This window comes from Leucoraja erinacea, chromosome 40, assembly GCF_028641065.1.
Source record: "Leucoraja erinacea ecotype New England chromosome 40, Leri_hhj_1, whole genome shotgun sequence".
Lineage (NCBI taxonomy): Eukaryota > Metazoa > Chordata > Chondrichthyes > Rajiformes > Rajidae > Leucoraja > Leucoraja erinaceus.
In genome coordinates this window covers 1809930-1836216 of record NC_073416.1, presented here as the reverse complement: position 1 = coordinate 1836216, position 26287 = coordinate 1809930, and the positions used below count along the sequence as shown (strand labels likewise).

Below are 26287 nucleotides of genomic sequence, written 5' to 3'. Positions count from 1 at the left end.
CGTGGGAGAATCCGCCCCGCGCTTGCAGACAAAATGATGTAGGAAGGAACTGCAGATTCTGGCTTACACCGAAGATAGACACAAAATGCTGGAGTAACTCAGCGGGACAGGCTGGAGAGAAGGAATGGGTGATGTTTCGGGTCGAGAGCCTTCTTCAGACATGAAGCCCAGACCAGGGTCTGAAGAAGTGTCTCGACACGTCACCCATACCTTCTCTCCACAGATGCTGCCTGTCCCGCTGAGTTACTCCAGCACTCTGTGTCTGTCCGCGCTTGCCTTTTGAGGCGAAAACTACAACTCCCATGCAGAGTAGGAACTCCAACCAACTGTTTGCAAACTGAAACCGACCCCCCAAAAAAAACAAGAATGGGCGTTGGAATTCACATTTATGGGGTGGAAAGTCGTGTTCTATGAGGTAAACTTCAACTTTAAACGATCAGAAATGCCCAATTTGGCCAATTGTTTACTTTTTCTGGCGGCTCCCTCCTCGTGACGCACACACACACACCCCGTCCCAGCGGGTCACGTGGACAGCTGGGCCCGCACCGCCTGATTTACGTGGGGGGCGGCCAATAGGGACGCCGCGGCTGCGTGACGCGTGCTTCCATTGGACGTGCCCCGTGAGAATTGGCCAATGGGAGGAGAGGTGGGCGGGTCCAGCGCTGCGGATTGTGAAGCGCTCGAGGGAGAGGAGTTTGAGGCAGAGCAATCCCGGCGCGGAGGGGGGGGGGGCGGGGGGGCAAGGGGCGATCGGACTGCTTCAGGTATCGGTGCAGACAGTGGGCGGCTCGAAGGCGAATAGTCAATCCGGCAACACACACACACACGCACACGCACGCACTCCCCCCTCGACAGCTTCAACTAAGTCAGCGCTCTCGGTGAGAGTGAAGAGCGACGGTAACAGCGGCTATCACTCGCCCCTGACAGTCTGACACTGTGACTGCACCGGGAGACGGAGAACAAGGTCATGTGTGCAGGGCCTGTGTCCACGGCAGCAACTGAGGTGAGGGGCTGAGGGGCGGGTTAGAGGAAGGGTAGAGGGGGGGGCCCGGGGAATATAAAGACTGTGAGAGACAACTTTCAGCTGACCGAGTGTGGAAGGGGCTGCATGTTTAGGGAGCGTTGCAAGGTTAAACGAGAAAGATCCGAACTGTAGTGGTAGTGTAGAAAGAATAATTTTCTGAGGTAGTTGTGATTTTTCGTGTGATAGTTATTGAGTTAAGTTTATCTCACTTGGTAAATAAATGCCTTTGCGAAGTTCTTCATTGCTCACCTGAATGTTAATGTTTACAGTTTTGATAATCTGCCTCCTGCAGAAGAATCAACAGGTGAAGACCTAGCCTTGTCACCTCTAGGGTTAAAATAACTTGCATTGAAGTATTTTATACCCGGGCCACGTCGTTTTCAAAAGCCTTTATCTGTGTAGCGTTTCAACAAGTTTATGCTTTGAACAGTAATCACTTCAGTTGTACTGCTAGAGCAAAATCGGTATAGTCAATAATCTTCGCATGTCTTGTGTCGCATCATATACAGTAATTACATTTTGAATGACGATGATTGTAAGTATATAAGAACATAACATCAGTAGTGGAACATTCCGTCTCTGCCATTCAATAAAATCGACTGATCTTTCCTGCACTAACTCTATTTCTTATTTCCCTTAATATTAATAAATCTGTAACTCTTTATCTTGGACGTACACCGTGACTGAGCCTCCACAGCCCTCCTGGGTAGAATTTTCCAAACGTTGACTATCCTTTTGATGAAGAATTTCCCTCTAATGTTAGTCCTGAATGCTGATACCCTAATTCCAACTGCAACACCATGGCCAAGGGAGACATTATCCCCTCATTTACTCTATCAACCTGTCAAGCCCCGTAGGGATTTTGTTTCAGTGAGATCACCTATTTTTCTAAACTTGAGGGTATAGACCCATATCTTTTTTTTCTCGCATGGCAAACTACCCCCCCCCATTCCAGGAATCGGTCTTGTGAGCCCTGTTTGCACTCTCTCTATTGTAAGTATATATTTGCTGAAGTAGAGGGATCAGACAGTATTCCAGATTCACTCACAAGAGCCCTCTATGATTTCAGTTGGACATGTCTACTCTTGTATTTAAAGCCTCTTGTACCAAACTTACCATTTACCTCCTTACTTGTTTGCTGTCACTGCTCAGTAACTTGAAGTGATCCATATGCAAGGACGCCCAGGTCCCTCTAAACACGATCATCTTTTAATCTGCCCTGATTTAAATAATATTTCAGCTTTTCTATTTTGTTCTACCATTTTCCGTAGGATGATCTCACCAATTAGTGAAGACTGTCCATTTTCCCCCAAAGTCTCTCTGCGTCCTCTTCACAACTCGCACCCAGCTTTGTATTATCAATTAATACAAATGTAGTTCTACATCACTTTAGCAATGGAAACAATATTTGAAAGTTTAACTTCCAGCGATTAAAACCAGATTGTTATTGGATTGGGTGTCAAACCAGCTTCCTATTTGCCTATGTTTGTGGGTATTTCTTTACAATTTATGAGTTTTGAAGTGTGATCCTTGTGTTGGATCTCAAAAGTTTGTGAATGAAACGCTGATCCAAAGCATATAAATCATTCCCTTGAACTGTTGTATGTAATTTTTGCCAAATTATTTTTTACTGTATTTTACAAATTTGTGCAAGAGCCAATTATGACAGTGCAAGTTTTCCAAATAGCAGCCTGTGTTTATCTGTATCCAGTGTCATTGGAGTGGGTGAGAAAGAGCCACTGTTATTTGTCTCACTTAATTTTTGTTTTTATTGTAGTCTTGCTCAAATAGAAGTGACGAATGTTGTGGTGAATCCTGTCATTGTTCAGTGAAAGCAGAAGCTATTAACAGTGTAATGATATCTAGACTCGGTTGATATTGGTGTGATGCAAGGCCTGTATAAAAGTACTTAAACGCAAGGTAGAAATAAATTGATCCATTATATAACGGGGTTGTGTCCTGACTAGTGGGTATTTCGATTGATTATAATCCAATCAAAGCGATTGGTGTTCATTTCACGACCACTTGAAATAAAATAATAATCCAAGCTTCAACTGCAGCCCCACATCATGGAGGAAAGAGAATATAAAATGTCTATCACTCTGCACTGAACCACTTGGACAGTAAAAACACATACGTCCGGCTGTTTGTAGACTATAGTTCAGTGTTCAACACCATCATCCCCTCCAAACTTGTTATTAAGCTGTCAGAACTGGGTCTTTGCAACTGGATCCATGAGTCCCTCATCAACAGAACACAATCAGTACGAATTATCGACACTTGTTCCTCAATAGCTATAAGCACAGTGGCACCTCAAGGCTGTGTGCTCAGCCCCCTGCTCTATTCACTCTTTACCCATTACTTTAGCCGGACACTGTTCCAACTCCATCTTAAAATTCGCTGATGACACCACAATTATTAGAAGAATTATGGATAATGATGAGTCGGGGTATAGGAGGTCAGTAAAACCAAGGAATTAATTGTTGACTTTAGAGGAGGAAAGCTGAGGATCCACAAAACTGCCTTCATCAACGGTTCGGTGGTGGAGAGAGTCAAAAAATTTAAGTTCCTGGGCATGCATATCTCTGCATCAATGTGCTGGGTTCAGGACATATCTTCAATCATAAAGAAACCCTATCAACGCCTCTACTTCCTTAGAAGATTGAGAAGATTTTGTATGGCGACAAATACTTTCTTGTATACCGTCTACAGCTAGAGAGCATATTGAATGATTGCATAGCAATGAAGGGGATTACAAAAAAGTGGTGAACACTGCCCCAGTCCATGGGTACTGACCTCTTCACCATTGGGTACTGACCTCTTCACCATTGAGGGGATCTACAGGAGGGGCTGCCTCAAAAATACACCCAGCATCATCAAGGATCCAAACCACCCTGGCCACATTGCTGCAACCGGGAAGAGGGTATAGGAATCTGAAAACTGTCATGTCCAGGTTCAGGAACAGTTCCATCCCAACAACAATCAGGCCATTGAACACTACACACTTCAACTAAAGGACAAACTGCCTTGGTTGCAACAGGAATGAAGGGCTTTGTTTTTGTTTTTGCACTTTAAAAAAAATTTTTTATTGAACTACGTTGTTTATTATGGTATTTAGTGAGGACTATGTTTATATATATGTTGTGCTGCTGCAAGTAAGAATTTTATTCTGCTTTGGGATATATGACAATAAGTCACTCTTGGCTCTTGACTTTTTCCCAAAATGCTCAGCCATGAAGTTTATACATTTCATCTGTAGTCACTGTTATAATATGAGAAACATAGCAGCAAATTGATTTTTTCTGAAAATAACTGATTAATCAACTTTCAACTAATCAACTGATTAATCATTTAGTTTGAGGGGAAAATTTTGTCCCGAACTCTAATGTTGTTCAAGCATGCTGTGGCATCTCTTTCATCCACCAAATGGGTCAGCCGAGTCCTCCGTTTAACATCTCATCCAAACAGTGGCAGTCTGACGGTGCGGGGCTCTGCTCTTGCTGCATTGATATGCGAGGCCGGATTACATACAGGCATCGATCTGACCATTCAAATCCTTGAGCCGTTTCCACATTCAGTACGATCATGTGATCTGTATCTTGCCATTATTTACCTGTTCTGTCCTTTCTCCATATCTCTAAATGCCATTGCTTTAGAATTTTGATTTGACCCCAGACACGACAGCTTTAAGAGGGGGATAGTTGCAGGCTTTGCTCACTCATCATTTGGAGAAGTACTTGCTACATCTCTAAATGACCTAGTTTAAAATTTTAAATTACTTCCTTCCTCCTTATTCTGAACTCTTCTCAGAGGAAATAGTTCTCTCTACCTTGACACCTTAACAGTTACTTTATTTGAAACACGCCATTTAGATCACAACTTTGAAGAAATATGTGCCATCAGTTATATTTTAACTTATTCAGCAGGAGTATCTTTCTGGTGAATCCACACAACAGGAGAAGAGAGTACACAGCATGAGGGAGAGTACATTCGTAACTGCACATGAGAAGAAACTGAAGATTATAGCATTACCTTGATTCCACAGTAACAAAATCATGATAAATTGCAATGTTTCCCCTTGTCAGCATTCAATCACATTGTTCCACTGGAGCCTTCACATGTGCACTGGCAGTCCATGGATTTTGCAGTCAATATTTCCTAGAGGGACTGGTTCATTCAGTGAATATGCTGTCACAAGATTAATTTATTGCACACCAGTTCAGATACTCCACACTTTGGTGGGATGAGGCTGGATGATGATTGGGTTATCATTTGATGATGACATTTCATGGATGAGATGCAAAAATCCCTGGCGGAAGAATTGTCAGTGAGCAGCCTGCTGAGGAAGGGGTCGGACTTTCAGCAATGTGTGATTATGGACAGGCCATCCAAGCACTCTGACCACCAGCGCATAGAGATAGTAAAAGCATGCCTCACCTAGAACTATGTTGATTTTCATGGAATTGCAGTGATTTGCATGGATAGCGTGACCATGGAACAAAGAAAAGCAGCAATCACTAAACTCCCTGCCTTGAGAGAGTGTGGAAAATCTGAATGATTAAACGGCGATTATTTCAAACTGGTTGGCAGGTATCTTAAAGTTATCCTATTGCCCCTGTCCCACTTAGGAAACCTGAACGGAAACCTATGGAGACTTTGCGCCCCACCCAATGTTTCCGTGCGGTTCCTGGAGGTTCCGGAGGTTTTTGTCAGTCTCCCTACCTGCTTCCACAACCTGCAACCTCCGGGAACCGCACGGAAACCTTGGGTGGGGCGCAAAGTCTCCAGAGGTTTCCGTTCAGGTTTCCTAAGTGGGACGGGCATTAAGAGCATAATGCTGATCTGCTCAAAACGCTTTCCAGCAAAGTGGTAGCGATGACGTGCAACTTGGCAAGAAATCCAGCATGTCTCCAAGGACTCTTACTAATTTTGACCGATGTGCTGTAGAAAGCACCCCCGTTTGCTATGGCATTTGCTCTGCCCATGACCCCACAAAATTGCAGTTGTGGATGCAGCCCAGTCCATCACATAAACTGGCATCCTTTTTCCTCCTCCCATCCAATTATAGTAGGGATGAATGTAGGAAAATTAGTATTACATGTGGTTTTGTTATTATTCCATAGGTGCAAAGTGGGTGAACTTTGCATTCATCAAACCTTCCCGAGCAGAAACTTAAGTAACTGTTAAGGCATTGCCCTCCAGGGCTGCTTCTCCTCTGAACTGCACAATGTGATTTAGGCTCAATGTCTTATTCTTCCTGTATGTCCAAGATATGCTCTTGAGCAATGTTGAACAGAACACTCCATCTCAAATCCATTATGAACGTACCAATTAAAGCAGAAATAGCCCTCTTGGTTCCTCAATCCTGCTGTGTTGTTTAATAAAAACATTGCTGATTGGAACCTCAACTCCACATTCCTGACTCGTAAACAATAGCCCTTTAACTCTTTTGCATATCAAGAATCTATTTAACCCAGCCTTAAAAATATTCAATTACTTTTCCTTCTTCAAAAGGTGATGGAATCCATTCAAAAGATCAATAGAATTCTGAGAGGAAATTAATTTACCATATTTGACTTAAAGGTCTTAGTTTCAAACAGTGACCCCTAATTCTAGGCTCACCCACAGGAGGAAACATTCTCTCCACATTCAACCTGTTCAATATCTTGCATGTTTCCTTCAAGTCCCCTTTCTCTCCTAAACTGCAATCAATACAAGCTTGTGCAGGAAGGAACTGCAGATGCTGGTTTAAACTGAAGATGGACACAAAATGCTGGAGTAACTCAGTGGGACAGGCATCAATACAAGCTTAGTCTGTCCAACCATTTTTCACAAGACAACCTACCCATATCTGCTTCTTCCAATACATTAACACTTTTCGTTAGCTAAGGATTCCAATACTGTAGATTGTCCTCGAGATGTGATCTCCCAATGCCCTATATAACTGAAGCATAACATTTGTTGTTTTGAATTTGATTTGAACAATAAACACTAACATTCTGTTTGCTTTCCTAATTACTTGCTGGACTTGCCTGCTGTGAACTGTGCACTGCCACTACATCTGAGGTCTGCAATCATTCACCAGTTAGATAATGTTTTTTAAAAATGTTTTTCAACAAATTGAATTATGTCACATTTCTCATATTTGCCGACTCACTTAACCATTCTGTATCCCTGTGGCACATCACTCGTTACCTCTTACCAACCAGAAAATGACCAGTTTATGCCTGCTTTCAATGTCCTGTTATCCTATCAATCTTCTATCCATGCCAATATGTTACTTCCTACACCACAAGCTTTTATTTTCTACTGTAACCTCTTTATTATTGCCTTATCAAATGCTATCTGAAAATTGAAGTTTTGTAAATCCATCAGTTTCACTTTATCTACTGCATATGTTATTCTTCAAAAAAATGGAAAATCAATGAAATGTGATATCCTTCACATAAAACATGCATTTTTTTCGTGTGGCCTGCTTATCATGTCTGTAATAATAGTTTTTAATATTTTCCCTAAGATAGACGTTCAGCTAACTGACTTGCAATTTCCTTATTTCTGTCTCATTTTTTAATACATTTGCTATCTTATAGCTTAAGGGAAACTGGTTTGAATTTTGGAAAAACTAAAACCGATAATCAACAAACTATCTTGCTCGCCACTTTTAAGTTCTTCCGATGAAGTCCATCAAGAACCAGAGACTTCTCAGCCCATAACACCAACAACTTGCTCGGTACCATTTCCCTGGTTATCCCTGGGAAAATCAAGATTAAAGGCCTGGATGAATCATAGCAAGTTTATCTGGGAGACCTTCTTCCTCTGAGGATCTTAAATCAAGATATCACCCAATGAAATCTTGGTTTAATTTAGAGATACTGCATGGAAACAGGCTCTTTGGCCCACTGGGTCTATAACCAACTATCAATCACCCTTAACACTTGTTCTATGTAATCCTATTTTCCATACACTCCCTGCACATTGGAGATGTGGGAGGAAACCAAAGGTCCCGGAGGAAACCCACACTGTCACAGGTAGAACGTGCAAGCTCCACACAGGCAGCACCCGAGGTTGGGATCGAATCCAGGTCTCGGGCGCCATGAGGCAGCAGCATTTCCCGCTGCGCCACTGTGCCGCACGATCTTTGACTTGTGAAATCTTATGTCACATCCATGAAGTGAAGAATTGGTGTGTATTTGTGTACCATTTTGATTATAAACTTTGAACAGTAAATGCATATAGCGAACATAATACACAATACTAGAAACTACTTGAACCTGTACACACACACAATCCACTTTGTATTTTCCTCAACTTCTTGGATCAGCTTGTGCGCACAATATCATTAACACTGAAGATGCACTTATTAATAATAGTTCACTGAGTTGGGAGGCAGGGAGAGAGTAATTAACATTTAAAATAATCTTTTGATTTTTTTCTAACTTATCCAAGCCTGGGTATCAATAACTTGACTCAATTTTGATAATTTTACGCAAGATGACTCCTTTATAAAATGTATGGGACTTTAAATATGGATAACGATAATGCGGATTGTATCATTCCTCCTGTAGATTTAATGTTGTGCCCTCCCTCCAGTTCTTTTTAATCTTGGTGGTTAGTTATCTCTGTAGTCTTTGGTTTACTTACTGCAGTAATTATGGAAACCAGATAAACTTCCATAATGTTCCTGAGGAATAACGTTTAATTACTAACGACCTGTTCATCTAACTGCATTTTGTGTCTAGATTTGCAGCTGCTTGAATGTTCTCCATGGGGAGAGACAGCTATTTGGAGATCAGGAAAAGCAGCAAACCGCTGTCTTTTTCTGTACATTCTTTAAAGATTGTTCAGTTATGACGGTATCTTATACAGTATGATTTCTGGAGTGTGCCAAGTGTGCTCAATGTGATTTGCAGTTTGTGGATGCACAATTTTATAATAGTGTTATTGTATCTTGCCATGTAACATAGATGTCATGACCAGGGTTATTGATTAACAGTGAAATAGGATGTTCTGGACAGGAAATTGTTTTATACCTGAAAATGATTTGAAGGAAAGCTTCTACTGTTGTAAATCTTCTGAAATCAATTGGGCAGCAAATCTGAAGGGGGATAGAGAGAGGATTGGTGTTAGTATGGGCAGGATCAAGGAGTGGAAGAGAATATAGAGAATGGTGAGTTCTACAAGCCCTGGTTGAAATAGTGAAGGAAATAGAAATGACTAGAGGAGAGGATTGTGCCAACATTGAGGGAATGGAGTTAGCTAAGAAGATGATCAGAAGGTGCTGGCAACGTCAGTAAAGGGAAGGAATGGATGGGTCTGAAGAGAGGCTTCAGCCCTCTGATCAACCCTCTTGCTTCTGTATGCAAGACCCGCTCCACGTTAAATCATTTTGGGGATTTATTTATGTAGTATTTTGGGATTGAGGTTTGCTATCGTGACCATTCATTGGAAAACTGTAAATGGGTAGTATTTTTAATATTTACAGATGCAAGATAAGCAATCATTGCATCCTATTTATAAGCCTATGAAGGTGGATTAATGTTGTTGCGTGAAGTACCAATGATGTATCCTGCTGCGTGATAATTTGGCAGCACCCAAGGACCAGACGCCTCTGTATCAGCCTTCAGCAAGTTAATGCATTCCCACTGCATGCTGTGTTAGTCTAGAGCAGGGGTTCCCAACCTTTGTCTTCCCGTTTACCCCAGGCAATTTTGTGAAAGTAAATTTACCCCCACCCTGTTGTTCAGTAATTTGAGTTTACACTTCTACCATAATAAAGCAACCGACAGAGGGGAAATTTGAAAATATTGTTTTTAACATCATTTTAAATTCCAGAATCAACAAATTTACCCCAGTTTGGGAACCCTTGGTCTAGGGTGTGTTTCAAGAGAGAGTTTGAGAGATGGAGGAAGGTTAATGATTCAGAAGTGGGTTCAGGGTGATCAGTGCTGAAGGGATAAGTGGTTGCAGATTGGAAAGTGGTAGTAGACAAAATGGTTCAGTGATTGTGGTTGGTGAGTCAGCAGGAGGGAGGAGTTCATCTTCGGGGTTTCGGTGGGGTTTGGTCCATTCAGCCTTAGCCAGTGGGGATAGAGAGTCAAAATTGAATTTGGTGATCGGGGTTGTGGGGTGGATGGTTTCCAGTTAGATGATTGGGGCTCAGGGGAAGGGATGCCCGATATTGGGTCGTCAGTAGGCAGAGGAGGATTGGTTGAAGATCGTGTCCTTGGGGGAGGTGTAATGGGATTGGTAATAAAACATAATACAGCATGGGAACAGGCCATTTGGCTCACTTTGCCTCTACCGACTGATCCAAGTAAAGCTAATCCCATCCACCTGCGTAAATTCTATTTCCAGCCTGCTCATGTGTCTGGCAGAATGTCTCTGAAACGTTGCTGTTATATTTGCTTCAACAATCACCCTTGGCAGCGTGTTCCAGGCACATACCACTCTCTGTGTAGAAAACAACTTGTCCAGCACATCTTTAAACTTTCCACCTCTTGCCGTAAACCTATCTTCTATCTTATTTGATATTTCCACCCTGGGATAAAGACTCTTGATTATCCACCCTATCTATGCCTGTCATAATTTTAATATACCTATCAGGTTGCCCCTCAGCCTCTGATGCTCCAGAGAAAATAATGAAGTTTGTCCAACCTTTGTTTCTAGCTCAGACTCTCTGATCCAGGCATCATCCTGATGAACCTCTTCTGCACCCTCTGCATAGCCTCCACATCCTTCCTGTATTCCTGCCCACTGTACTTCAAATTTAGCCTGACCAAAGTTTTACACAGCATCAACATGACTTACTGATTTTTATAGAACTTGATCCATGTTCCCCCTCGATACTCCAACTATAGTGTTACATGGGGAGCAACATCATCATGCTGCCCCTTACACTGTGTCAGCCATGCAGGGAATGAGTCATGGCCGGTTCAATTACTAACCCTGTTGTTGTATTTCAGACTGAGCAGAAATATGAATTTCAATTGCATTACAATAGGAAAAAAACAGGATTAATGATTACATTTAAAGGGAACTTTATTTTCTTTTGACTGCAGCAGAACGTGACTTACTAACGAATTGATCTCCTTGTGAATATTTTAGCACTTCAAAATAAAAGTTCAAAATTATATTTTAGAAGCAAAATTAAATGGTGAATGGCATGCTTTGGCCATTTGAAGGAAACCAGGCAGTTTTAGGAAAATCAGCACAGATATTCAAAATGTCTTTTAGTTGTGAACAAATTGTTCACCAAATTAATTTCCATTTTCCATTCAGGAACTTAATAACCATTTTGCTTTGCAAGTGTTTTGATTTTGTAATCATAAACAGTAAAAATCCAACAACTGTTTCAGATAAAATCTGTAATGGCAGAAAAAAGTATTCTGTAGTTTAAAATATTTTTATTATTAGCAACCTTATCTTAAACCTGCAGTTAGGAATCCGAAGGAAAGGGGGTGGAAAAGAATCTCACGAACAAGCTTGTATTTAAAAAGTTCTTCATAGCTAAATAGACTACATTTGTAGCAAAAACAACAGTCAAATTTGTGCATGTTTTCCAAACAAATTGAATTAATGACCAACTAATCTGTTGTGATTAAAGCAAAAATATTGTGGAGAATATTGAGAGACCTCATCACTCGTATTATGGGATACTTGTACAATAATCGCAACATGGAGACTAGAATTGGTTTAATGTCCTATTTGCACCAACAAAGTTGCAGTGCTTCTTGATGTTCATCATAAGTCATAGGAGCAGAATTAGACATTTGGCTACTCTGCCATTCAATTATGGCTGATCTATCTTTCCCTCTCAACCCATTCTCCTGCCTTCTCCCTGTAACCTTTCATACCCTTACTAATCAAGAATCTATCAATCTCTGCTTTAAAAATACCCACTTGGCCTTTATAGCTATCTGTGGCAATGAATTCCATCATTGCCATATTTAAGAACCAGACTACATTTTGTGCTGAAATCCCTGTAGCAAAGTATGACTGAACCCCAACCTTCCTTCTGAATCTTATGGTAAGGCTCAAAATACATACTTGGGTGAATTACTTGCCGAAAGTTTGCAGATAATTAATTCTCTGTTAGTTGATCACAATAAATTTGGATCTTGTGGAAGCACAAGTTTGGAAGTGTGATTTGTAAAAATGATACATTGAGTAAATTGTTAATATCTTCTGTTTGATCTCCTATGGAATTAGCAAGAAGCTGGGGATATTTTTTTTAATGTGAGACAATAAATGTTTGGCATTGCTCATGAGGGTATGTTGGGAGATAAGTATTGGATTTGTAAGGGTGGTTCAGCTAAGAATGCTGAGAAGTAGATGTGTATGGAAGCCATGAATAGTTTGGAAGCCTCATTGAGATTTGGGAGATAGTGATGTGACTATTGAACATGCAGTCAAGAGGGTTTTGCATCTATTGAGAACTTGAACTGATGTTTTGAAATTACAGGAGTGATTTGGGAATGAGGATGAGTGATATGGATAACATGAGGGACAGAATGGTTGGAACATTTGAGGGGAGCAGATATGATGTGTTCATGGTAAGCATTAGGGAAGTGGAAATGAAATCTTGAAAATAAATGGAAAGATACAGCAAGCATTTCCAAAAACAAACCGCATGCTGATTTTCTTTTTAATTGCAAGGGGGCTGTTTTAGGAGTAAGGATGTATTGCAATAACAACAAGTGTTTGGTGAAACCACGTGTGGAATATCGTGTGCAGTTTTAGTCTTTGTTACTGATTTAATTCTTAAATGACTGACTCTCTTATCCTAAGATAATGCCTGCTGGTTTAAAATTCCACAGCCAAAGATTACAACTCTTAACATGTGAACTGTGAACCCCCCCTCTCATTCTTCTAAATTCCGGTATGGATGGACCCATGCTATTTTATCTGCCCTCACTGGAAAACCCTTGTATGCCAGGAAGCAATGTAGTGAACCTATACTGCACTGCAACAAGCATTGTGAATCTTTGAAGTCCTCTGCTTTCGAAGTGGATGCAAAATAGGACGTACATGGTAAATGGTAGGGAATTGAGGAATGCAGTTGAACAGAGGGATCTAGGAATAACTGTGCACAGTTCCCTGAAGGTGGAATCTCATGTAGATAGGGTGGTAAATAAAGCTTTTGGTGTCCTGGCCTTTATAAATCAGAGAATTGAGTATAAAAGTTGGGATGTAATGTTGAAATTGTACAAGGTATTGGTGAGGCCAATTCTGGAGTATGGTGTACAATTTTGGTCGCCTAATTATAGGAAGGATGTCAACAAAATAGAGAGCGTACAGAGGAGATTTACTAGAATGTTGCCTGGGTTTCAGCACCTAAGTTACAGAGAAAGGTTGAACAAGTTAGGTCTTTATTCTTTGGAGCGCAGAAGGTTAAGGGGGGGACTTGTTAGAGGTCTTTAAAATGATGAGAGGGATAGACAGAGTTGACAAGGTGGATAAGCTTTTCCCATTGAGAGTAGGGAAGATTCAAACAAGAGAACATGACTTGAGAATTAAGGGACAGAAGTTTAGGGGTAACATGAGGGGGAACTTCTTTACTCAGAGAGTGGTGGCTGTGTGGAATGAGCTTCCAGTGGAGGTGGTGGAGGCAGGTTCGATTTTATCATTGAAAAACAAATTGGATAGTTATATGGACGGGAAAGGAATGGAGGGTTATGGTCTGAGTGCAGGTAGATGGGACTAGGGGAGAATACGTGTTCGGCACGGACTAGAAGGGCCGACATGGCCTGTTTCCGTGCTGTAATTGTTATATATGGTTAATCATGAAGTATATTCAAGGTTGTTAATAGACTTTTTGAACATTAAGGGAATAAGAGATTTGAAGATTGGGTGGCAACACTCATTTCAGGGTTTGTCATGATCATACTAAATTGCAGAGCAGGCTTGAAGTCTACCTCTGCTTCAATTTCTTGTGTTTTTAAGGTGACTGCTTGAATTTGGGTAAATGGAGGGAAGTTCAGAGGACATTCTTCCATTCATTCTAGCTAAGGTTTAAAACTGTGTCACCTGATTGGTAAAACACATGGACCACCATGAAAAGGCTGTAGAATGGGATTTGAAGCCAACTGGTTGAGCTCCACAGCAAGCTCACATGCAGGAGTTTCTCCTGACTGGGAAATGTTCCCAACATTCCTGTCTACATCTCACTCATTCTCTTGCTTTCTCTCATTTAATATTTAGCTCAGAAAGGTAATGTGACCTTGTTATAAAAACACACAGCATGTAGTTTGTTTTAAGATAATTCGTGGAAAAGCTCAAAAATCTCTTTCTGTTATCATTGGGTGTATCTTTCAGTTGCTAATCAGACAACTATTTGCTTTGATACAATCATGCTGATAAACTAGAAAAAAGTATGCACATGCTGAGACTGCTCTGTTGCCTTGAAGCAGAATGCTGGTTAGAGTGAAACATGAAATAACTAAACCACAATAGGCATCTACACAGGCATGTTTTAAAAATATTGTGAAATCAGTAACATTTTAATCTTTTCATTATACCAGAAATGTTTTTCCTCCTTTCTGATGCAAAAACATTCTAATTTCTGAGATTTTTCCTCGAAATGGGGATGTCGGTTTATTTGGAAAAAAAAAGAGGTGGGACTGATACTAAAGTTCGGAGCAGTCCTGCCTTATTGACTTTGATTTTGTCTGCCTGCACGTGCATGCCAGAACACAGTGTGTTAAAAATGGGAGACAGCAATCATTTGAAAGGCTGGTGTCGCTGTAGCAAAGAATCACTAAGTGGCTATCTGAGATGAGAAGATGGAGTGTGGAAATTGGTTCGGAAAGCAATGTTCTATTTTAATCAATTTAATCTAGAGTAGATTGTGATAACGATTGTGTTCAAGGGAAATTGCATCATAAAATGGGACCAAATACTTCCCGGTGAGATCAAAGTGAGTGCGCCTGATGTTTTCTGACCATCTATCTGAAGCATACCAGTGACATCAGACATTGCACAATGCATTTATTTCTGCCCTTATTGACATAAATTGTAGACCCACACTGTCTTACGTGAACTAGAATTGCACCAGGTTCTTGCTTTCTCAATAGTGAAAGTGATACTCATCCAACAATGGAAGTTTTCAATCCCTAAGTTTGCAGATGGTTGTGGATCAAAAGTTTCAAAGGTCTTTTATTGTCACGTGCACCAATTAGGGTACAGTGAAATTCGAATTACCATACAACCATACCAAAAAAAAAAGCAACAAGACACCAGTGATGGAAATAGGTTTTAGGAACTAGGGGTACGCTAAGGTCCGTGAGGCTGAGGATGGGAAGGTTACTCCAGCTTTATGTCTATCTTCAATTTCAGAGTTAAATAAAAAACACAGAGTGCCGGAGGAACTCAGCAGGCCAGGCGGCATCTATGGAGGGATGCCCCCCCCCAATCGTCTGCTTCGGTAAGGGAAACGGGTCGGTGATCTGGTCTCAATGCTCCTCGGAGACTGTGCCTGATTGGCCGCCGAGTGACCAATGCATTATGTGATTGGACACAATGCCCTTGGAGACAGCGGCTGATTGGACGGGAGGAGACTGATTTGTTGATTGGACGGGAATATTAAAGGAAGCTGTTGATTTGCTGCCAAATAATCGGGCACATAAAATTGGCAAATAGGAAAACAATAAAATCGGAATTCCGATTTAAATCGGAAGAATATCATGCCTGATCTGCAGCAAAGATACTAGTATCTGCTCTAGTATCTTTGATTCCTTCCTATTGAGGAAGAACCCTGACCCGAAACAACTCCAAATCCATTCCCTCCATAGATGCCGCCTGGCCTGCTGAGTTCCTCCGGCACTCTGTGTTTTTTATTTAACTCTGAAATTGAAGATAGACATAAAGCTGGAGTAACTCGGCAGGACAGGCAGCGACTCTGGAGAGAAGACCTTTCTTCAGACTGAACTGAACTCTTGTCAGTGAGAGTACTTGTGATTGTGTGAAGAAGGGTCTCGACCCGAAACGCCACCAACTCCCTGTCCCCAGAGCCGCCACCAGTTCCGCTGAGCCACCCCATGTCCACCTTCAACCCCAGAGCCAAACAAAAAACAGAGTGCTAGATTAACTCAGCGGGCCAAGCGGCATCCATGGAGGGAACGGACCAGGAGCAGCCACAGGCCAAGGTTTATGTCTAGTGGAGATTCATTCTGTTCTGTCTGCTGCACAGCCTTGCAAATGGCAGGCAGCAGCTGAAGCCAGAGGAAGAGCAGCAACGTAACTGAGTCCAAGGCATTGGTCTTAAAATCAGCAGGAGGAAGCAGAGCAGGAGGACGATGAAGACTTCCAGGGGACGTCCTTGTTTAGCATCAACACCAGTTACATCTTGTACCTGACCAGATGAAGTAGGCATGCACTACAAGGGTCTCCCTAACAGAAAGACACTTCTAAGAAGCTTGTAAAATCATAGTCTGCATTGCAAACTAACGTATGCACTGCACAGATAATAGGCAGGGGTGCCTGGATGATATTTAATATTTCTTCCCATCCTGCTGTGCAGCTCTACCTGCGCTGAAAAAAACTACTGAATCCCTGATCCTATTACTTGAATGGCTTGCTGCATTTCCTTGTGTATGGCAACTAGCTTGAAGTATCGTGACCTCTATTCAAAATATTCATCCGTCAGAAGGGTTCAACCCTGCAGGCGTAAAGTGGTTGAGAGCTTGTTTGGACTGCATTGTTAATGGCTATTCATCATTGTAACCAATGTAGCTGAAACCAAAATGTATAAAAATGGCCTTTATTAAAATCTGAAAATGTGGACTTTAACCACATGTGATTTTTTTTTCTTATTACAAATCTCAAATTGTGGAGTACAGAGGCAAATAAATAAATGATGGGTTTTTGTCCCAAACATTATGGAGGGCACTGTATTATAGAAGTTTCACCATTGCTCACATTTCTCTCCTCCTGGCAGGAGTCCCTCCATCAGAGATAATCATTGTAAGTATTAAGGGGCTGACCCACTTGGGTGGCCTAATCCGCGAGTTCTGGCGAGTTTGCCCTCGACTCATACTCGCAGCATGGTCAACACGAGGTTGTAGGAGGTCTTCGTAACTCTCCTTCATGCTCGAGAGTGGTCCCCGCGTACTCGAGGCCTCAGCTAGGTTGCGGTGTATTTTTCAAAGTTAAAAAATGCCCGCGAGTAAAAAAAGGTCGCCATGGAAAAAATCTATACTTTTTTTTTTACTCGTAGGTTTAGTCGTAATAGGTCGGCATGTTAGTTTAGGTAGATAATCGAAGGCAGTCGTAGATAGTCTTCATCATAGTCGAAGGGAGGTCGAAAGGTCGTTTTCACACTACACTATTCGGTGTCCAATTTTCCCGAAGTTAGTCGAAGCTAGTCTTCAACATAGTTGAAGGAGGTCGAAGATCTTCTACATAGTCGAAGGAGGTCTTCAACATGACATTTAAAAAAAAAAAACTCTCCTAAACGCTTCTAAACTTGCCAATTAGGTTGCCCAAGTGGGACATCCCCTTTACAAAAGTAGACCAAACACAGAATACCAAGGTAGAAATCAACTTCACATTGGAGGTCATCCTCAGTCACTGCCAGAAGTACAGCATCAGTCAAATTTGGAGCCTGTAGTTGTTGTCATAGATTGGAGTTGGGATTGTCTTGATGAACTACACTGCATTCTATGTTGCAATTACACCCTGCATGACTGGCGTTTTGAGAACCAGTCCTTGTAAACTATGGGTGTACAGTATATGATCCTGAGGTCACTGGTACCATGTCTCGTCTCCGATGGTGCCTGGAACAATGATTCTCATGCAAATGAAATTTCTGTTGGATTGTCAATGATTGAATTTTCCACCAGGAGCCAATAAATGTTATTGGCATAATGTTTTTATCATCTAGGTTAGCCCATTTAATACTCTAGCATGTTTTGTTTCCTCCCCATTGCTGCAAGAAGTTCTTTCCAGATCTAGTCACAGTGACATTGGGAAATGAAGTCGAGAGTATCCATTCTAATTCAACTGAAGATTCAATGAGTTTCAGAGAAACCAATAACTACATGAAAATCTAATCACATAAAATCTAATCGCATACAAGTCCAACCAATACAAGATTACAAAAGGATCTGGAGAAACTGGGAATGTGGGCCAAGGAATGACAGATGGAATTTAATTCAGACGAGGGTGAAGTGTTGCATTCTGGTAAGTTAAACCAGGGCAGGACTTGCACAGTAAATGGCATAGCCCGAGAGAATGTTGAAGAACAGGGACACCTAGGGGTACAAGCACATAGTTCCCTGAAGGTGGCTTCACAGGTAGACAGTGGTGAAGGTGGCATTCTATTTGGTTGCCTTCATTCGTCAGGGCACTGTACAAGGGGTGGAATGTTATGTTACAGTAGTACAAGACATTGATGAGACTGTACTTAAGAGAATCCTGTGCAGCTCTCGTCACTATAGGAAGGATGGAAAGGGTGCAGAAAAGATTTGCAACTATGTCGCTGGGGCTGGAGGGCTCGAGTTATAAGGAGAGGCTGTATAGGCTGGGGCTTTTTTTCCCATGGAGTGTCGGAGGTAGAGGGATGGCCTTATAGAGGCGTATGAAATCAGGAGGGGCAGAGCTAAGGTGAGGAGTCTATTTGCCAGGGAAAAAATCTAAAACCGGAGGGCATAGAATTAAGATGAGAGGAAATAATCAGGGGCAACCTTTCCACATGGAGGGCAGTGGGTTTGTGGATCGAGCTGCCAGAGGAAGTGGTCGAGGCAGGTACAATTACAACATTTAAAAGACAATTTTACAGGTTCCTGGACACGAAAGGTTTAGAGTGATATGGGCCAAATGTAGCAAAATGGGACTAACTTAAGTAAGTTGGCATGGACGAGATGCAGGAGGAGGCCATTTGGCCCTTCGAGCCTGCACCGCCATTCATTGTGATCATGGTTGATCATCCTCAATTAGTAACCCATGCCTGCCTTCTCCCCATATCCCTCGATTCTGCTGGCCCCTAGAGCTCTATCTAATTCTTTAAAATTCATCCAGTGAATTGGCCTCTACTGCCTTCTGTGGCAGAGAATTCCACAAATTCACAACTCTCTGGGTGAAAAAGTTTTTTCTCCCCTCGGTCTTAAATGACCTCCCCTTTATTCTAAGACTGTGGCCCCTGGTTCTGGACTCGCCCAACATTGGGAACATTTTTCCTGCATCTAGCTTGTCCAGTCCTTTTATAATTTTATACGTTTGTATAAGATACCCTCTCATCCTAAACTCCAGTGAATACAAGCCCACTCTTTCCAATCTTTCCTCGTATGACAGTCCCGCCATCCCGGGGATTAACCTCGTGAACCGACGCTGCACTGCCTCAATAGCAAGGATGTCCTTCCTCAAATTAGGAGACCAAAACTGCACACAGTATTCCAGATGTGGTCTATCCAGGGCCCTGTACAACTGTAGAAGATCCTCTTTACTCCCATACTCAATATAATGAAAGGCAACACATGTGTAATGGAAAAGCATCCCTCAGTCGGGCAATAGTGTTGGTCCTCTTAGAACAGATTGAGGTGTGACGTTAGCATGACGTTAGCAACATTTTTTAGGCGAGGCATCTCAGCAAATTCAATATTGCCAGTGGCTGCTACTGTGAGCACAAAACAAATGTGGTTTTCAATGCCGCTCCTGAAATAGAACTGTTTCAGTCACGATGACGTTAATAAAACCTAATTGTTGTGTGAGGAAATAAGTGTCATTTTTCAGAGCATAGGGTTGAAAACTTAATTGTTGGCAAATTTTGTGTTGCACAATTATCATTGTCAATTTAGGGAGATCTACGCTGGAAGAAAGGTGCTGGCAAATGAAAACCCTGCTACAACTTTAGGAATTGAATTTCCCGACAAAAGTGAAACCATCCAGAAATGGGCTCAAGATTGCTCTACTCTGGGTGAAGCCAGTTTTTCAATGAACAGCATTTTTAATGGACTGGTGGGACTTGCTCAGCCAAAGGCAGATAAATCCCCAGGGCCTGAAGGTCTGCATCCCAGTATACTCGAGGAGGTGACCCGAGAAATCGTGGATGCATCGGTTATCTTTTTCCAATGTTGTGTAGACACTGGATCAGTTTATGTGGACTGGAGGGTAGCTAATGTAACCCCACTTCTTAAGAAAGGAGAGCGAGAGAAAATAGGGAATTATGAACCAGTTAGCCTTACATCGATATTGGGGAAGATGCTTGGGTCGATTATTAAAGATGTAATAGCAGTGCATTTAGAAAGCAATGACAGGATCGGTCAAAGTCAGCATGGATTAATGAAGGGGAAATCATGTTTGCCTAATCTTCCGGAATTTTTTTTGAGGATGTAACAAGTAGAATGGATAAGGGAGAGCCAGTGGATGTGGTGTATCTGGTCTAACAAAAAGCCTTTGATAAGGTCCCACACAAGAGATTAGTGTGCAAAATTAGAGCACATGGTATTGGGGTTAGGCTATTGGACATGGATAGAGAACTGGTTGGCAGATAGGAAGCAAAGAGTAGGAATTAACGGGTCCTTTTCAGAATGGCAGGCAGTGACTAGTGGGGTGCTTCAAGGCTCAATGCTGGGACCCCATTTATGTACAATATATATTAACGATTTGAACAAGGGAATTAAATGTATCATCTCCATGTTTTGCGGATGACACGCAGCTGGGTGGCAGTGTGATCTGTGAGGAGGATGCTATGAGGCTGCAGGGTGACTTGGATAGGTTGGGTGAGTGGGCAGATGCACGGCAGATGCAGTATAATGTGGATAAATGTGAGGTTATCCACTTTGGTGGCAAGAACAATATATCAGATTATTAATAGAATGGTGTCAGATTAGGAAAAGGGGAAGTGCAACGAGACCTAGGTGTCCTTGTACATCAGTCACTGAAAGTAAGCATGCACGTACAGCAGGCAGTGAAGAAAGCTAATGGCATGCGGGCCTTCATTGCGAGAGGATTTGAGTTTAGGAGAAAGGAGGCCCTATTGCAGTTGTACAGGGCCCCGGGGAGACCACACCTGGAGTATTGTGTGCAATTTTGGTCTCTTAATTTGAGGAAGGACATTCTTGCTAATGAGGAAGTGCAGCGTCGGTTCACCAGGTTAATTCCTGGGATGGCGGGACTAACATATGATGAAAGAATGGGTTGACTGGGCTTGACTGGGTTGCCCTCTCCCCTCCCTGATGGACATCTACACCTCCCGCTGCCTTAGCAGGGCAAAGAAGATCACCAAAGACAGCTCCCATCCTGCGTTTGGACTGTTCGACCTGCTGCCCTCTGGAAGGCGCTATAGGTGCATCAAATCCAGGACAAACAGACTCAGGAATAGCTGCTTCCCGAGAATTATATCTACCATAAATTCAAATCCACACATGCACTGACTACACCGCCCAACAGGACTTCCATCTGTATATATGTATGTAGCGCCGTAGAATTTGTGCACCCTATTTAGAATCTCCCTTCTGTTTTGTTTTTCAGTTTCTTGTTTTTTTGTGTAAAATTGTATGTATGCACTGAGTACGAGCAGCTTTCAGTTTCACTGTACATGTATAGTGACAATAAATGGCATATCTATCTATTCACCTGAATTTAGAAGGATGAAAGGATATCTTAAAGAAACATATAACATTTTTAAAGGATTAGACAGGCTAAATGCAGGAAAAATGTTCCCAATGTTGGGGGAGTCCAGGGGTCACAGTTTAAGAATAAGGGGTTGGCCATTTAGGACTGAGATGAGGAAAATTGTCTTCACCCAGAAAATTGTGAATCTGTGGAATTCTCTGCCACAGAAGGAGGCCAATTCACTGGAATTTTTCAAGAGAGAGTTAGATTTAGCACTTAGGGCAAAAAGGAATCAAGGGATATGGGGGAAAACGGGGTACTGATTTTAGATGATCAGCCATGATCCTATTGAATGGCGGTGGTGGCTGAAAGGGCCAAATGGCCTACTCTTGCAACTATTTTTCTATGTTTCTGTTTCTATTATCACCAGAATACTTTCCTGGAACTCTAAACTAATTGCATTGTGGAATTCCTTCATGACACAGACCAAGGTGATTTGAGAGAATGGCCCACTACCATCTTTACAAAAGTGACCAGGGAATGGAAATAAATGTGGTCTTGCTAGTGTTATACATGTCCTGAAAACAAGGAAGCATTTTAACCCCACAGGGTGATTTGTGACATGAGTGGAGGAGGGTAATGTTAGTTAAAAGTAAGAAAAACAAATATTGAGATGTGTTATTAACGGACTAATCCGTCTTTTTAAGATCTAGTTGTCAATAAAATATTTTAAAGAGTTTGCACACCTTCATGACGACTATGTATTAATTGGGTGCCTTTCATTGCACAGCTAGTGGGTTCCTACAAATATTGGATTTTGCCTTTTTAATTTCCCCCATAAATTCCTCACCCTGGCTCCGGATGTTACCCTCTTCTTAGTTTCTGAACATTTGCTACAAGACAAAACAAAGTTATTGACGTAATAGCAACATTGATTTTTCATTCTGTAAACTACACCTATATTGTACTGGTATTTTTGCTTTAATCTTTCAAATGATTGGTTCCAAGAAAAACCAGTCTCACTGGATGAACGAGTTCTGTAAGTTTTAAATTTATGTTTGTACAGGCACCAAATACCTCGAATTATTAATGCACCCAAGGGATAATTTACTGCAACAAATTCTGATTGGCTCAAATGTCCCAACGAGGAAAAAGCCAAATGCCTAGATATTTAATTTCATCCACTGAAAAAAAAAAATCATTGCATTTGGTATTACTGCCAGATAGACCCCTCCAAAAAAAAAAAAAAAAAATTGTTCTTGAAGACATTTTGAAATGTTGGTAGGGTACTTTATATCCAGAATTCAGTGCTAAAGTGAGACCTGCTTAGATCCCAATGGGACCACACTCAGTTCAGTGCAGCTGTCGACACCTTGTTGTGTCAGCCCTTAAAGGCACACTCCCGTAGCTGCAGCCGCCAGATAGCAGCGGCAGTGGCAGCAGTGGCCAGATAACAGCAGCGGCAGCAGTAACCAGGTTGCAGCAGCAGCGGTCAGATAGCAGCAAGCTAGCAGCGGCAGCCAGATAGCATCTGCTGCTCCTATCTGCCATGGTGGGGAGATCGAGGAGCAGAAGAGAACTCCCACTTGCATGCTTATAAGTGAGATGCATGGCAGTGGGAAGTGTTGCACATAAGAGGGGCCAGGAGACCTGTTTGGACCACCACAAGAAGAACCTGGCAGGAATTGGTTCCATTACCACCTCCAGGAGTGTGAACCCCAATACAAAGTCACACAAAGTTTCAAGATCTCACAAGATGCAACAATGTGACTAGCACACACACAGTGAAGCATAGAAGTGCAGTTATTCCAGCCGCACACCCTACTCATCCCATCCTCTGCTAAACTCTCACTCTACTGTTTACTTTCAAACTGCCCCACTAGCACGTAGATGTCATGCTTCCATGGGTAGGATACTGGCAAAGTCATTCAACATCCATCTCCTTTAGGTTAAAACAATGAGGAATAGGAGGGAGGCATTCAAATAGGAGGAGAATTCCCTCAAATATGGCGCGTATTAAGTTCAAGGAGACCATCCTCTTCCTCGGGGGCAGGAGAGCCACAGAGTTCCAAACCACCTCCCAAACTCAGTTTGAGTTCAGCTTATTGTCACTTGTACCGAAGTACAGTGAACAGCTTTTGTTGTGTGCTAACCAGTCAGCAGAAAAACAATACACGAGGGTATGCAAAACGCAAACCTAATTCCAAATTATTCCTGTGTATGCTTTGGTTTGATCAATGGTAAACACTCACATTATCGTCTCTGATGTGCATCACCATTCGAGGGCTTTGGGTGAAGTTTGCAAGTGAAACTCTTTCCTGTCTTTGAAAGGTATCAAGAGAGGACCCTTGTTTCTCTCTCTCTCTCTCTCTCTCTCGCTCGAACAGCATGATTCAGAGCAGTAGGAGAGGTTTGATGATGATGACAGTAGATCATTGCACCTGAGACTCCACAGCACCAACTAGGTACTGCAGATTATACAAAGACTCTCCCATATGATTGACAGTGAGGTGGAAATGTTTAAACTGCAGGAAGATGATAGTTGACCTGGTCAGGTGATGAGGTCAAGGAGGAGACTTGACTGATGTGTATAACATTGAGTAGCCTCGATAAAGAGGAAGGATTTGTTTCTATTGGCTGTGGGGTCAAGAGCTAGGGAGCATGAATTTATTGTTGTGGGAAGAAAGATTTAGAGTAGAGATGAGGAAAAACATTTTTGGGGTGGACTTGCTACCTTAAAAGAAAGCAATTGCAGAAGCCCTCGTCACGTTTAAACAGTACATGGATGTGTACCTGAAGAGCTTAAAAGCTACAGGGTCCCATACCAAGTAAGAGCACATTAAGCATCTTTAACCTCTCCGTACTCCAATCTGAGATTCCCACCTACTTCAAGAAGTCCACTATCATCCGGTATCAAAGAAAAGCAAGGTTATATGCTTCAGTGATTACTGCCCAGTGGTTCTAACATCCATCATCATGAAATGCTTCGAGAGACTGGTAATGATGCAAATTAACTCTAGCCTCTCGGGCAGCTTAGATCCACTGCAGGTTGCCGAACATTGGAACAGGTCCACTGCAATTGCCATCTCATTAGCCTACACTCATCCCTGGAGCATATACATAACAAGGAGACCTATGCCAGACTGTTTTTATTGACTCTATCTCTGCTTTCAATGTCATAATTCCAAACCAAACTCTGGGACCTAGGACTCAGCCACTCCCTCTGCAACTGAATCCTTGACTTTTTGACCTGTAAACCGCAATCAGTAAAGATCGGTAATAACAGCTCCTCCATGATAATTCTCAACACCAGTGCATCACAATGCTGCGTTCTCGGGCCACTACATATGCACTCGACTGTGTTGTCAAATTCTATTCCAACTCCACCTGCAAGTTTGCAGATGACTCCACAGTAGTGAGCAAGATCTCAAACAACAACGAGGCAGAGTACAGGAAGGGGGTGAAGAGCTTAGTGGCATGGTGGCTTCAGTAACCTCTCCCTCAATGTCAACAAAACGAAGGACCTGTTCATTGACTTCAGGAGTTTGGGTGGAGTATATGCACCTGTTTGTATCAATGGTGTTGAGGTGGCGATGGGTCAAATGCTTGAAGTTCCTGGGTGTAAAGATCACCAACAATTTGTCCTGACCCAGCCACTTTGACACTGGTCAGGAAAGCACAACAATGCCTCTACTTCCTCAGAAGGTTGAGGAAGTTCTGCATGTCCACAATGACTCTTACCAACTTTTACAGGTGCGCTGTAGAAAGCATTGTATTGGTATGCGTCGCAGCTTAATATATCAACTGCTCTTCCCAAGAATATAAGAAATTGCGGAGAATGGTGAACACTGTCTAGTCCGTCACACATCACCATCTACAATTCCTGCTGCCTCGGGAAGCAGCCAATATAATCAAGGACCACTCCCACCCTGGTCATACCACCAAATTCAAAAACAGCTCTTTCCTGCTGTTCTCAGTCTTGTGAACTATTCTCTCGCATGCTAAGATGAATTCTTGATCTCTCAACCTACCTTGTTGTGGCCCTTGTACTTTTTGCCTGCACGTTGTTTGTAGTTGTAATATTATACTGCATTATTTTCCTGGTTTTGCACTACTTTTATATATGTTCTTGTATTCTGGATGGAACACATTTTTTCCCTGACAATAATAATAAAGAAATAATAAGATTTCATATATATAGAAAGTGAACAAGTGAAGGTAAAATGTGTAAAGTATTGCCCAAGCAACCCAGAAAGGTAGCTTTCTTTTACCCTCTTGGCACTGTATATCATAGGATTCCACGATTATTACAGATGTTTTGTAGACGTCATTAATAGATACCTATGAGACATTTGCGGACATGTGGACTGATCAAATACACAGCAGTGTAGAAAAAAATTGTTTGTATGGAAGTTATTACGGAAAATGTTATTCCATTTCTGTCTTGTAAAATATCACTGGGTACAACTCGCATGAATGACTGTAATCGGCTGGTTAATGAAAGCATGCTGCCAGATTGTTGCTTTAAAAAAAACCACAATCAATCTGTATAAAGGGACATAAAATAAGTCCAGAAAAGTCTAGAACTCTGTTTTAGTGCCGCTGAGATCATACTTGATGTATGTATGAACATTTAGTCAGTTCTTGCATGGATTCAAAGAGCCGGAACTGATCACAGAAATTTAAAAGTGCAATGTATTAGTGATGATTCAT

The 26287-nt window shown here is 41.9% G+C and overlaps 1 protein-coding gene across 2 annotated transcripts in view; it reads left to right on the top strand.

The window, feature by feature from the left end:
- Positions 1 to 738: 738 nt before the first annotated feature.
- The window catches only part of LOC129714723 (vitamin D3 receptor B-like), a 116246-nt gene continuing 90697 nt past the window's right edge, over positions 739 to 26287 (top strand). For both annotated transcript variants that reach the window (XM_055664501.1, XM_055664500.1), the window contains exon 1: positions 739 to 1003. The gene's annotated coding sequence lies outside the window, so the exon portion shown is untranslated. The remainder of the gene's footprint in view (positions 1004 to 26287) is intronic.